The following is a 13,162-nucleotide window of genomic DNA, read 5'->3' on the forward strand; positions in this document are numbered from 1 at the left end:
CAAGGGAAGCGGCCACAAGTTCGACCACAAGTTGAAGAAAGGCCACTTCCCAAGAAGACTCAAGTTAATGCTTCTCATGTTGAGAAATCAAGTGAGAAGAAAGTGAAGAGGAGATGTTGCTACTTATGTCGTGAGAAAGGTAACGTCGCTTCTTCATGCACGAATGGTATCTTATCCAACCCTATTCTAATTGATGATATCTATTCTCTTGGGAAGGATAAGGTTGGCAATGTGTTTGCCAAGTTTGTTGGTACTCAAAGTGGTGTCAAGAAAAGAACCATTTGGGTAGCCAAGCCTATTGTGACTAACCTCTTAGGACCCAACTTTGTTGGGGCCAACAAGCTCAAATTGATCAATAGGTGTTTTTGGAGGGCATTGGAGACTTGGCTACATTATGAAGATTAAGGGGTCTTCATCATTCATATTGTCTCAAGCCAAGTCATCTGAATCATCAAGTATATCTTATATCCAATGTGCCTCCTTGCAGTAACTTGTACTTAAATTATTTACATTGAAAGTTACTTGCCCCTTTGCATGTTTTGGTTTTGTACCTTGCATGTGTTTGTATATGTGAGCTTCCAATTTGCTTAACTCGAGTAATCAAGTATGTGTATGTTGGTTTGCACATCATGTACGCGTGAGTGTTGTGTTGAGCCTTTTGCATCTTTTTGTATCTTAGTTGGCTCTAATGAGAGATTAATGGAACATCCCATTTTGGGGGAGTGATGTGCTTTGTGCACGTCATGATCCTATAAATGTGTGTACATGAGGAATACCACCTAGTTTTGATATTACAAGATTATCTAGTCTCTATGTGGTATGTCTTATCATGAGAAATTCAAATTCTAATTGGTCCATTAATTATCTCTTGTTGGTTCTATTTTCATATTGTTAAGATTTTCATTGGTAGCACATTATGGGGGAGTAATATTCTATGTGTATTTTACAAGCCTAGAAAATGTGTACATTTGAGATATTGTCACCTAGAGTTGATAGTGTAAATTATCTTCTTCCTAGGTGGCATGTTAGCTCTACAAGTTTTAAATTTGCTTACGTATTTGGTGTGAAGATGATATTGGATATCTTTGAAATCTACCACCGGGAATTTTCCAAATACTTCTTGTCTTTTAACAATTCGTACTCTCTTATGTGGTAGAAAATATTGATCATCTTTAAGTTGGTTTTTGTTTATATTTGCCTTATCTATTGCCAAGGATTGTGTCAACTCCCATTGCCTTTCGTGCCACTTGTGGATCTTGTTGATTTCTTGATCGTGTCTAGTGTTTTCTAGATATAGTGAAAGTGATGATCCCACCTTGTGCATTGTGTATTCAAATGAAAAATCTCCATAATGCACAACTCCTGGGGGAGCTATCCTATTTTCTATAGAACACTCACCTTGTGATCCTTATCAAGTGTGTGTTGGTGGAAGGCAAGCCATTTATTTTTGGTACATTGTGTCCTCATGAAACTTTGTAGAGAGCGTGGTTTGTTTGGAACCATCCTCTCTTTTGGGAGTTTGATATCTTTCTTTTTGTAGTGTATCAATGGATATCTCATTCCTTGATGTATATTTTAATTGATATCTTCCAAGTGATGATTTCTCCATTTGGAATCCTATTTTCACTTGGTATTTCTTTTCCATTTGGTGTCGGTTCTCGAAAGTCTTGAGCATGCATATTTACTTCATGTATTTTTTTGGCATGCTTTCTTTCTTTGACCCAATATATAGGGGGAAATCCACCAAGTCTCAATTTGGATGAGATGTGCATGAAATTCATTTTCTTATTTATATGCACATATGTATGTGGAGTTTGTCATAGGTATTGGTGTTTCTAAATCTTTGGTCCCATGAGTTTGGGTACCATTTTCTTTGCGTTGTTGTTCTAGGAACAATTGGAGATGCATTGAATGCTCATCTCATTCACAAGGACGGTGGTGTCACCATGTACTTATTAGAGTCAAGCTAGGATGATCAATGAACTACTATCTACTACCTTCAATTGGTATATTCTACATCCTTCCAATGCTATCTCGGTAAGAAGTATCTATTCATGCATTCTTTTCTTGCATTCAACCTTGTGTAGGCTCCATCTTGGCATGATATTCATTCCATCTTGTGATACTTGTTTCCTTTCTCAAAGCATCCCAACGATAATCTCTTGTTGCTAGTTGTGATGTCTTTGATGGATGTGTGGTAGGAGTTCATTTATATACAATAAGACCATATCAAGCCATGTGTTATGCTTTCAAGCAAAGATCTTATTGCTATATTTATGACTTCATTTTGGATATCTTGTTCCTTCCTTTTGTGACTATTTCGTGTGTACATCCTTCTTTGTGGATTGATATCATCATGATGTTCATCTACCTAGAATCTTATACACTTGAGAGAAGTTGCATATCTAATTGATATCCTTTTCTTTCACGTCCATCTTTTCTTTCTTGGGTTATTTCTTTGATGGCTCCGTGAAATCTTTTGCATTGAGTACGGGTCTTATCTCATTGCATCTTGATGCACTCTTTTGTGGTGAAGATAGTTTTCCTCATACTTGTCTTGACGAGGCTTGCCATTCGATTGGTATCCCTCCTCTTGACAAGGATTTCTTTATCTATCTTCACCATGGGTTGTCACAAGCTTCAGTATTTTAATTTGTTTCTAGTGAGCTTGTGAACCCATTTGCTAGTTGTGTGTGTGTGGGAAGGACACGTCATGCACCTTGTGTCACATTTATAAAAGACTATGTTGATGCTTAATGCTCATTCTTATATTAGTCTTCTCAAGTGCTTTCCCATGACTCACACACATCATTTTGGCTGAGCCTCAAGTTGCCTCTTTTACATGTTGCTCGACCATGTGGTTGTTGCAAGTGCTTGGCTTAGTTTCCTATACAAAATGTGTATATGCTCCCATGCACTAGTTGTGAGTTTTTATTGATTTTGGGGGAGTGATGATCCTATTTTGTGCACATGGTATCCAAATACAAATATTCTAAATATTGCACAAATCATGGGGAGCTTCTCTAGTTTCTTTAGAACACTCCTATGCTCATATCATAATATGTTTTATTCATTTGGCTCATAGGAGCATTTGATTGATTGTTTCAATTGGCATCCTTCTGGTTGTTTGCTTTTCTCTTTGGTATGTCTTTGTGACATATCATCCTTTTGCAATCTTTGGATCCTCAATATAGTTTGTCTTCCTCCAACTATTTATCATTGAACATGTGTATGTCATTTCACTCATATTTTGAGAAATGCACACTTTATGGAGGAACACATATTATATTGGCCTTCTCAGTTTTTGGTCCATTTTGGCAATCGATGCCAATGGGGGAGAAGTTTCAAGAGTTTAGTTTGGAGAGCTTAGAGGGTATTGGGTATCTTGCTTTGGTTTTGTTCCTAAGCATTTGCATCGCATGCTCATGCATTATTAGTTGTTGCCTTGCATGGTGATGCTTAATTCCTTATAAAAACTCTCTTGAAAGTGATTGTCATCAATTACCAAAATGGGGGAGACTGAAAGAACATGTGGTGCCCCCATGTTTGGTTTTGGTAATTGATGACAATCTCTATGGACTAATGGTTGCCTTGAGTTATCTTTGAAGGGTTTGTCCATATGTATTGCTTGAAGACCATTTGTTAGTTTCAAGGTTATTAGAAGAAGAATATGTGTTGACCAAGGTGCTATTCAAGGATTTATCCAAAGATTGGTCACGTGGGATTTGAGCCTATTGCAAGCATGTCTTGAAGAAGAAGAAGATTGTGTGAACATTTATGTTTACCTTAAAGACATCATCCTGATGAAGAGAGTTGGAAAGATACAAGGTTGATCAATACTAAGTACAAAGAGTGATTCAAGTTGATCAACACACAAAGCGTAGAAGATGTACCAAGCGGGATCAAGTGATCTCATGGTATGGTAAGCATTGTCCATTCTGCTTTGTGTACTAACCCGTGGTCTATGTGAGAGTTGTATGCGGGGTTAGGTTGCGGTGGGCAAGTTCAAGTGGAGCATCATGAAGAGATCATGCCCTTGATGCTTGCCATACATTGTGGTGACAATGGACTTGTGAAGATGTGCCAAGGAGTTTGGCTCACCCATAGTGGAGTATGGGGGAGCAATCTACTAGTCTTCATCAAGCTAGCGCAATCAAGGAAGGTGGTACAAGTTGAGGAGGTCAAGATCTTCATCATCTAGCTCAAATGGATTATGCACAAGGCAAAGGTTTGTCCTTGATAGGTTTCTATTTTACCAGTCTCATGGTGTTAGTTGGGAGACCGGATCATAGGATCGATAGCCATACTATCAAGGGGGGCTCTCGAGTGAGTAGCTTATTCGTATCATTCGCAGAGAGCTCAAACCTTTGCATCCTGGGCATCATATTTCTTTGTTCTTGTTTAGATTTTCTCTTTGTGAGGTTTTAGAGCATGTGGTTATCTTCGTGACAAGCTCTAGTTCATCGAAGACCGATATCCTATGCATCTTCTTTTGCATTTCGGTGTTGGAGTTTTACCGGTCTTATTTGAGAAAGGGTTCCATTTTATTTTGGGTATGTTCTCAATTCCTATTTCTTGATATTTCTATAAATATTGTGTTAGCTCTTGTCTTTAGCTTTCCAACAAACTTGGTTTCATCAAATTCAGAGTTCGCTTGCAAAAGTTGTGGCCATTTCAATTTTACTGGTCCCGCGTCTCTGTGCCTACTGTGGGTGCCCGGGGTCACCCGAGCCCCTCCGTAGACACTTCTCTGACTGGTGCGGGTGCCCGGGGTCTCGGACCCCCCCCCCCCGGCTCATCCGGGCCGCTCCCTCACCTCCTCTCCCTTCTCTGTCCGGTGCGGGTGCCCAGGGTTTGGGCCCCTGGGTTCCCGGCCTCTCCCCGCCACCTCCTAATCCCCCCTATCTGGTGCGGGTGCCCGGGATTTGGGGCCCCAGGGTGCCCGGCCCATCCCAGCCGCCCCTTGCCACCTCTCGGCCTCTTGGACCCCCGGGTGCCCGGTCCCCCTGCCCTGTTGCTTTTCTTGTATGTCCGGGTGCCCGGGGTTGTAAGGATTTTTCTCTATTGGGTTCGGGTGCCCAGACCCCTTTTATCCGGGTGCCCGGGTGGCAGCTTTGTGCAACGGCCATATTTTTCTTGGGTGTGTTTATACCCCCCCCCCTTCTTCCACCTTCAACCCCAATCCTCTTGCAAGATTTTACCCCCACCATTGTTGACCTCTTGGAGTTTGCCATCTCTCAATCCCTTCATGGATTCTTGCTAGTTTTGGGGTGGAAAGAGAGAGGAGATCTAGATCCACATTTCCACCAATCCCTTTCTCCTCTATATGAGGGGAATCCCTTGGATCTACATCTTGGAGTTCTTGGTGTTCTCCTTCTTGTTCTTCCTCTCATTTTCCTCCATAGCTTCCGTTGCTTTGGCGGGATTTGGGAGTGAGGGACTTGGGAACTCCGTGTGCCCTTGCCATTGCATTAGTTGCATTGGTTTGAGTTCTCCACGGTGATACATAGAAGTGAAAAGTTGAGAAGCTTATTACTCTTGGGTGCTTGGTACCCTAGAGCTTGTTCCTCTTGAGTGCTTGGGTGCCCTAGATGGTTGGTGGTGCTTCGGAGCTCAATCATTGTGGTGTAAAGCTCCGGGCAAGCGTCGGGGTCTCCAATTAGGTTGTGGAGATCACCCCGAGCAATTTGTACGGGTTCCGGTGACCGCCCCCAAGGGTTGCCAAAGTGTACGGGTTCGGTGACCGCCCCCAAGGGTTGCCATTTTTACGGGTTCGGTGACCGCCCTCAAGGGTCCCTTAGTGGAATCACATCATCTTGCATTGTGCGTGTTGGAAATATGCCCTAGAGGCAATAATAAATTAGTTATTATCATATTTCCCTGTTCATGATAATTGTTTATTATCCATGCTAGAATTCTATTGATCAGAAACTCAAATACATGTGTGGATACATAGACAACACCATGTCCCTAGTAAGCCTCTACCGGACTAGCTCGTTGATCAAAAGATGGCTATGGCTTACTAGTCATAGACATGAGTTGTCAATTGATAACGGGATCACATCATTGGGAGAATGATGTGATGGACAAGACCCAAACTGTAAACGTAGCATATGATCGTATCAAGTTTATTGCTATTGTTTTCTGCATGTCAAGTATATGTTCCTACGACCATGAGATCATGCAACTCACTGACACCGGAGGAGTACCTTGTGTGTACCAAACGTCGCAATGTCTGGGTGACTATAAAGGTGCTCTACAGGTATCTCTGAGGGTGTCTGTTGAGTTGGCATGGATCAAGACTGGGATTTGACACTCTGTATGATGGAGAGGTATCTCAGGGCCCACTCGGTAATACAACATCACAAGAAGCTTGCAAGCAATGTGACTAATGAGTTAGCCACGGGATCTTGTATTACGGAACGAGTAAAGAGACTTGTCGGTAACGAGATTGAACTAGGTATGGAGATACCGACGATCGAATCTCAGGCAAGTAACATACCGATAGACAAAGGGAACTACAAATGGGATTAGTTGAATCCTTGACATCGAGGTTCGGCTGATAAGATCTTCGTAGAATATGTGGGAACCAATATGGGCATCCAGGTCCCTCTATTGACCGTAGAGGTGTCTCAGTCATGTCTGCATAGTTCTCGAACCCGCAGGGTCTACACACTTAACGTTTGGTGACGATATAAGTATAGTTGAGTCATTATGGTGGTTACCGAAGGTTTTTCGGAATCCCGGATGAGATCCCGGATGTGACGAGGAACTCCGGAATGGTCTGGAGGTGAAGATCGATATATTGGAAGAAGGGTATTGGAGTCCGGAATTGTTCCGGGGATACCGGGTGATGACCAGCATGACCGAAAGGGGTTTCGGGGGGTCCGGCAAGTGTTGGGGGGCCTCATGAGCCAAGGGGAGGGGGCAAACCAGCCCGCTAAGGGGATGAACGCCCCTCTCACCCCATCTCACGTAACCATGGGAGGTGGGGCGCCCCATCTAGGGTTCCCTCCACCCGGCTTGGGGGCCAAGTCACCCTAGGGGAGACCCCATCTGCCCTGCCCCCCCCCCCTAGGGGAAACCCTAGGGGCGCCACCCCCTCCTCCCTTCCCCTATATATAGAGAGGTAGAGAAAGGGCAGCCGCACCCCTTGAACACCCTCATACGCCACGGCGCTGCCTCTCCTCTCCCTCATAGCCTTCTTCCTCTCCGTAACGCTTAGCGAAGCTCTGCTAAGATTCCGCCACCACCACCGCCACCACGCCGTCGTGCTGCCGGAGGACTCGAGGTACTACTTCACTATCGCTCGCTGGATCGAGGAGGTGAAGGCGTCATCAAGCCGTACGTGTGTTGAACGCGGAGGTGTCGTCCGTTCGGCACTTGGATCGGGAGTTCGCAGGACGGATCGTGATTGGATCGCGAAGACGTTCGCGGGACGGATCGTGATTGGATCGTGAAGGCATTCGACTACATCAACCGTGTTTCTTAACGCTTTCGCTTAGCGATCTATAAGGGTATGTAGATGCAATCTCTCCTCTCGTAGTTTGTCATCTCCTAGATTGGATCTTGGTGAGCGTAGGAAATTTTTTATTTTCCATGCAATGTTCCCCAATAGTGGCATTAGAGCTAGGTCTATGCGTAGATGATATCACGAGTAGAACACAAAGGAGTTTGTGGGCATTGATATTCAGATTGCTTCCTTCCTTTGTCTTTTCTTGATTCGGCGGTATTGTGGGATGAAGCGGCCCGGACCAACCTTACATGTCCACGTACATGAGACCGGTTTCATCGACAGACATGTGACTTTGTTGCATAAAGATGGCTGGCGGGTGTCTGTCTCTCCCACCTTAGTTGAATCGGATTCGACAAAGGCAGTCCTTGTAGAAGGTTAAATAGCAACTTGCATATCGCCGTTGTGGCTTTGCGTAGGTAAGAATCGTTCTTGCTAGATACCCATAGCAGCCACGTAAAACATGCAACAACAATTAGAGGACGCCTAACTTGTTTTTGCAGGGTATGTTGTGATATGATATGGCCAAAGACATGATGAAATATATTTGATGTATGAGATGATCATGTTTGTAATAGTTTATATCGACTTGCATGTCGATGCATACGGCAACCGGCAGGAGCCAAAGGGTTGTCTTTAATTATTGTATGACCTGCGTGTCAATCATTAAGCGCTATGTAATGCTTTACTTTATCGCTAAGAGGTAGCAATAGTAGTAGAAGCATGGTTGGCGTGACAACCGCGATGGCGACACGATGATGGAGATCATGGTGTCATGCCGGTGACGATGGAGATCAAGCCGGTGCTTTGGAGATGGAGATCAAAAGCACAAGTTGATGGCCATATCATGTCACTTATGATTTGCATGTGATGTTAATCATTTTGTGCATCTTATTTTGCTTAGGACGACGGTAGCATTATAAGGTGATCCCTCACTAAAATTTCAAGATAAAATTGTGTTCTCCCCAAGTGTGCACCGTTGCGAAAGTTCATCGTTTCAAGGCACCACGTGATGATCGGGTGTGATAGACACTACATTCACATACAACGGGTGCAAGCCAATTTTGCACATGCGGAACACTTGGGTTAAACTTGACGAGCCTAGCATGTATAGACATGGCCTCGGAACACAAGAGACCGAAAGGTCGAACATGAGTCATATAGTAGATATGATCAACATGGAGATGTTCACCATTGAAACCACCTCATCTCACGTGATGATCGGACTTGGGTTGGTGAATTTGGATTCGGATGACCGGAGGGATGTCAATTTGAGTGGGAGTTCTTAAGTAATATGATTAATTGGACTCATTATCATGAACAATAGTCTAAGTTTTCCTTGCAAATTATGTTGTAGATCAATAGCTCGCGTTGTAGCTCCCTATTTTAATACGTTCCTAGAGAAAGACTAAGTTGAAAGATATTGTAAGCAATTATGCGGACTAGGGCCGTAGTCTGAGGATTGTCCTCACTGTTGCATAGAAGGCTTATGTACTTGATGCACCGCTCGGTGTGCCAACCCCTCTAGCGTCATCTGTGGATGTTGTGAACATCTGGCAGACACGTTTAGATGACTACTTGATAGTTTAGTGCGCCATTCTTTACGGCTTAGAATCGGGGCTCCAAAGACGTTTTTGAACGCCATGGAACATATGAGATGTTCCAAGAGATGAAATTGGTATTTCAGGCTCATGCCCGTGTTGAGAGGTATGAGACCTCTGACAAGTTCTTTGCCTACAAGATGGAGGAGAATAGCTCAGCCATGAGCATGTGCTCAGAATGTGTGGGTGCTACAATCGCTTGAATCAAGTGGGAGTTAATCTTCCAGATAAGATAGTGATTGACAGAGTTCTCCAGACACCATCACCAAGCTACTAGAACTTCGTGATGAACTATAACATGCAAGGGATGGAGATGATCCCGGAGCTATTTGCGGTAGGCCGCAGAAGTAGAAATCAAGAAGGAGCATCAAGTGTTGATGGTTAACAAGACCACTGGTTTCAAGAAGGGCAAGGGCAAGAAGGGAAACTTCATGAATGGCAAGCCAGTTGCCGCTCCAGTGAAGAAACCCAAGGTTGAACCCAAACCTGAGACTAAGTGCTTCTATTGTAAGGGGAACGGTCACTGGTAGCGGAACTATCCCAAATACTTGGTAGATAAGAAGGCTGGCAACTTCAACAAAAGTATATTTGATATACGTGTTATTGATGTGTACCTTACTAGTACTCCTAGTAGCACGTGGGTATTAGATACCGGTTCAGTTGCTAATATTGGTAACTCAAAACAAAAGCTGCGGAATAAACGGAGACTAGCTAAGGGCGAGGTGACGATGTGTGTTGGAAGTGTTTCCAAGGTTGATGTGATCACCATCGCACGCTCCCTCTACCTTCAGGATTAGTGTTAAACCTAGATAAATGTTATTTGGTGTCTGCGTTGAGCATAAACATGATGAGATCGTGTTTATTGTAATGCGGTTATTCATTTAAGTCAGAGAATAATGGTTATTCTATTTACATGAATAATACCTTCTAGTCATGCACCCAATGTGAATGGTTTATTGAATCTCGATCGTAGTGATACACATGTTCATAATATTGATGCCAAAAGATGTGAAGTTAATAATGATAGTACCACATACTTGTGGCACTGCTGCTTAAGTCATATTGGTGTAAAGCGCGTGAAGAAACTCCATGTTGATGGACTTTTGGAGTCACTTGATTTTGAATCACTTGACACATGTGAACCATGCCTCATTAGCAAGATGACTACAACCCCGCTTTCCGGAACAATGGAACGGGCAAGTGACTTATTGGAAATCATACATGTTGATGTGTGCGGTCCGATGAGTGTTGACGAGTGTAGTGGATATCGTTATTTCCTCACCTTCACCGATGATTTGAGTAGATATGGGTATATTTACTTGATGAAGCATAAGTCTGAAACATTTGAAAAGTTCAAGCAATTTCAGAGTGAAGTTGAGAATCATCGTAACAAGAAGATTAAATTCCTACGATCCGATTGAGGGGGAGAATATCTGAGTTATGAGTTTGGCAATCACTTAAGACAATGTGGAATTGTTTCACAGTTGACGCCACCTGGAACACCACAGCGTAATGGTGTGTCTGAATGTCGTAACGTACCTTATTGGATATGGTGTGTTCTATGATGTCTCTTGCCGATCTGCCACTATCGTTTTGGGGTTATGCATTAGAGACAACTACATTCACTTTAAATAGGGCACCATCTAAGTTCGTGGAGACGACACTGTATGAACTGTGGTTTGTCAAGAAACCTAAGTTGTCGTTTCTTAAGGTTTGGGGCTGCGATGCTTATGTCAGAAGGCTTCAGCCGGAAAAGCTCGAACCCAAAGCGGACAAATGTGTCTTCATAGGATACCCAAAAGAGACGGTTGGGTATACCTTCTATCTCAGATTCAAGGGAAAAGTGATTGTCGCTAAGAACGGGTCCTTTCTCGAGAAAGAGTTCCTCTCAAAAGAATTGAGTGGGAGGAAGATAGAACTTGATGAGGTTGTTGAACCTTTACTTCAACCAGAGAGTAGCGCAGCACAGAAAGATGTTTTTGTGGCACCTACGTCAGTTGAAGAGGAAGCTAATGATGATGATCATGAAGCTTCGGATCAAGTTACTATCAAACCTCGTAAGTCGACAAGGATATGTACCGCTCCTGAATGGTACGGTAACCCTGTCTTAGAGGTCATGTTGTTGGACAACGATGAACCTACGAGCTATGGAGAAGCGATGGTGGGACCGGATTCCAACAAATGGCTAGGAGCCATGAAATCCGAGATAGGATCCATGTATGAGAACAAAGTATGAACTTTGGTGGACTTGCCCGATGATCGGCAAGCCATTGAGAATAAATGGATCTTTAAGAAGAAGACAGACGTTGATGGTAATATAACCATTTATGAAGCTCGACTTGTCGCAAAGAAGTTTCTGACAAGTTCAAGGAGTTGACTATGATGAGACTTTCTCACTCATAGCGATGCTAAAGTCTGTTGGAATTATGTTAGCAGTTGCTGCATTTTCAATTACGAAATCTGGCAGATGGATGTCAAAACAATGTTTCCTTGACGGTTTCCGTTAAGAAAGGTTGTATGTGATACAACCAGAAGGTTTTGTCGATCCTAAGGATGCTAAAAGGTATGCAAGATCCAGCGATCCTTCTATGGACTGGAGCAAGCATCTCGGAGTTGGAACATACGCTTTGATGAGGTGATCAAAGCTTTTGGGTTTATACAAAGTTTGCAAGACACTTGTATTTACAAGAAAGTGAGTGGGAGCACTACAACATTTCTGATAAGTATATGTGGATGACATATTGTTGATCAGAAATGATGTAGAATTTCTGGAAAGCATAAAGGGTTGTTTGAAAGGAGTTTTTCAAAGGAAGTCTTGGGTAAAGCTGCTTACATATTGGGCAACAAGATCTATAGAGATAGATCAAGACGCCTGATAAGACTTTCACAGAGCACATACCTTGACATGATTTTGAAGGAGTTCAAAATGGATCAGTCGAAGAAGGAGTTCTTGCTTGAGTTTTAAGGTGTGAAGTTGAGTAAGACTCAAAGCTCGACCACAACAGAAGAAAGAAAAAGGACGAAGGTCGTCCCCTATGCCTCAGCCATAGGCTCTATACAGTATGCCATGTTGTGTACCGCACCTGATGTGTGCCTTGCCACGTGTCTGACAAGGGGGTACAAGAGTGATCCAGGAGTGGATCACTGGAGAGCGGTCAAAAATTATCCTTAGAGGAATAAGGAAATGTTTCTTGGTTATGGAGGTGATAAAGAGTTCGGCGTAAAGGGTTACGTCGATGCAAGCTTTAACACCTATCCGGATGACTCTGAGTAGCAAACTGGATACGTATAGTGGAGCAACCATTTGGAATAGCTCCAAGTGGAGATTGGTAGCAGCATCTACAATATGACATAGAGATTTGCGAAGTACATGCGGATCTGAAAGTTGCAGACCTGTTGACTAAAACCTCTCTCACAAGCATAACATGATCAAACCCCATAACTCATTGAGTGTTAATCACATGGTGATGTGAACTAGATTATTGAATCTAGTAAACTCTTTGGGTGTTAGTCACATGGCGATGTGAACTATGAGTGTTAATCACATGGCGATGTGAACTAGATTATTGACTCTAGTGCAAGTGGGAGACTGTTGGAAATATGCCCTAGTGGTAATAATAAATTAGTTATTATCTTCTTTCCCTGTTCATGATAATCGTTTATTATCCATGCTAGAATTGTATTGATCGGAAACTCAAATACATGTGTGGATACATAGACAACAACATGTCCCTGTAAGCCTCTACCAGACTAGCTCGTTGATCAAAAGATGGCTATGGTTTCCTAGTCATAGACATGAGTTGTCAATTGATAACGGGATCACATCATTGGGTGAATGATGTGATGGACAAGACCCAAACTGTAAACGTAGCATATGATCGTATCAAGTTTATTGCTATTGTTTTCTGCATGTCAAGTATATGTTCCTACGACCATGAGATCATGCAACTCACTGACACCGGAGGAGTACCTTGTGTGTACCAAACGTCCCAACGTATTAACTGGGTGACTATAAAGGTGCTCAACAGGTATCTCCAAGGGTGTCTGT

This window comes from Triticum aestivum, chromosome 7D (genome assembly GCF_018294505.1).
Source record: "Triticum aestivum cultivar Chinese Spring chromosome 7D, IWGSC CS RefSeq v2.1, whole genome shotgun sequence".
Lineage (NCBI taxonomy): Eukaryota > Viridiplantae > Streptophyta > Magnoliopsida > Poales > Poaceae > Triticum > Triticum aestivum.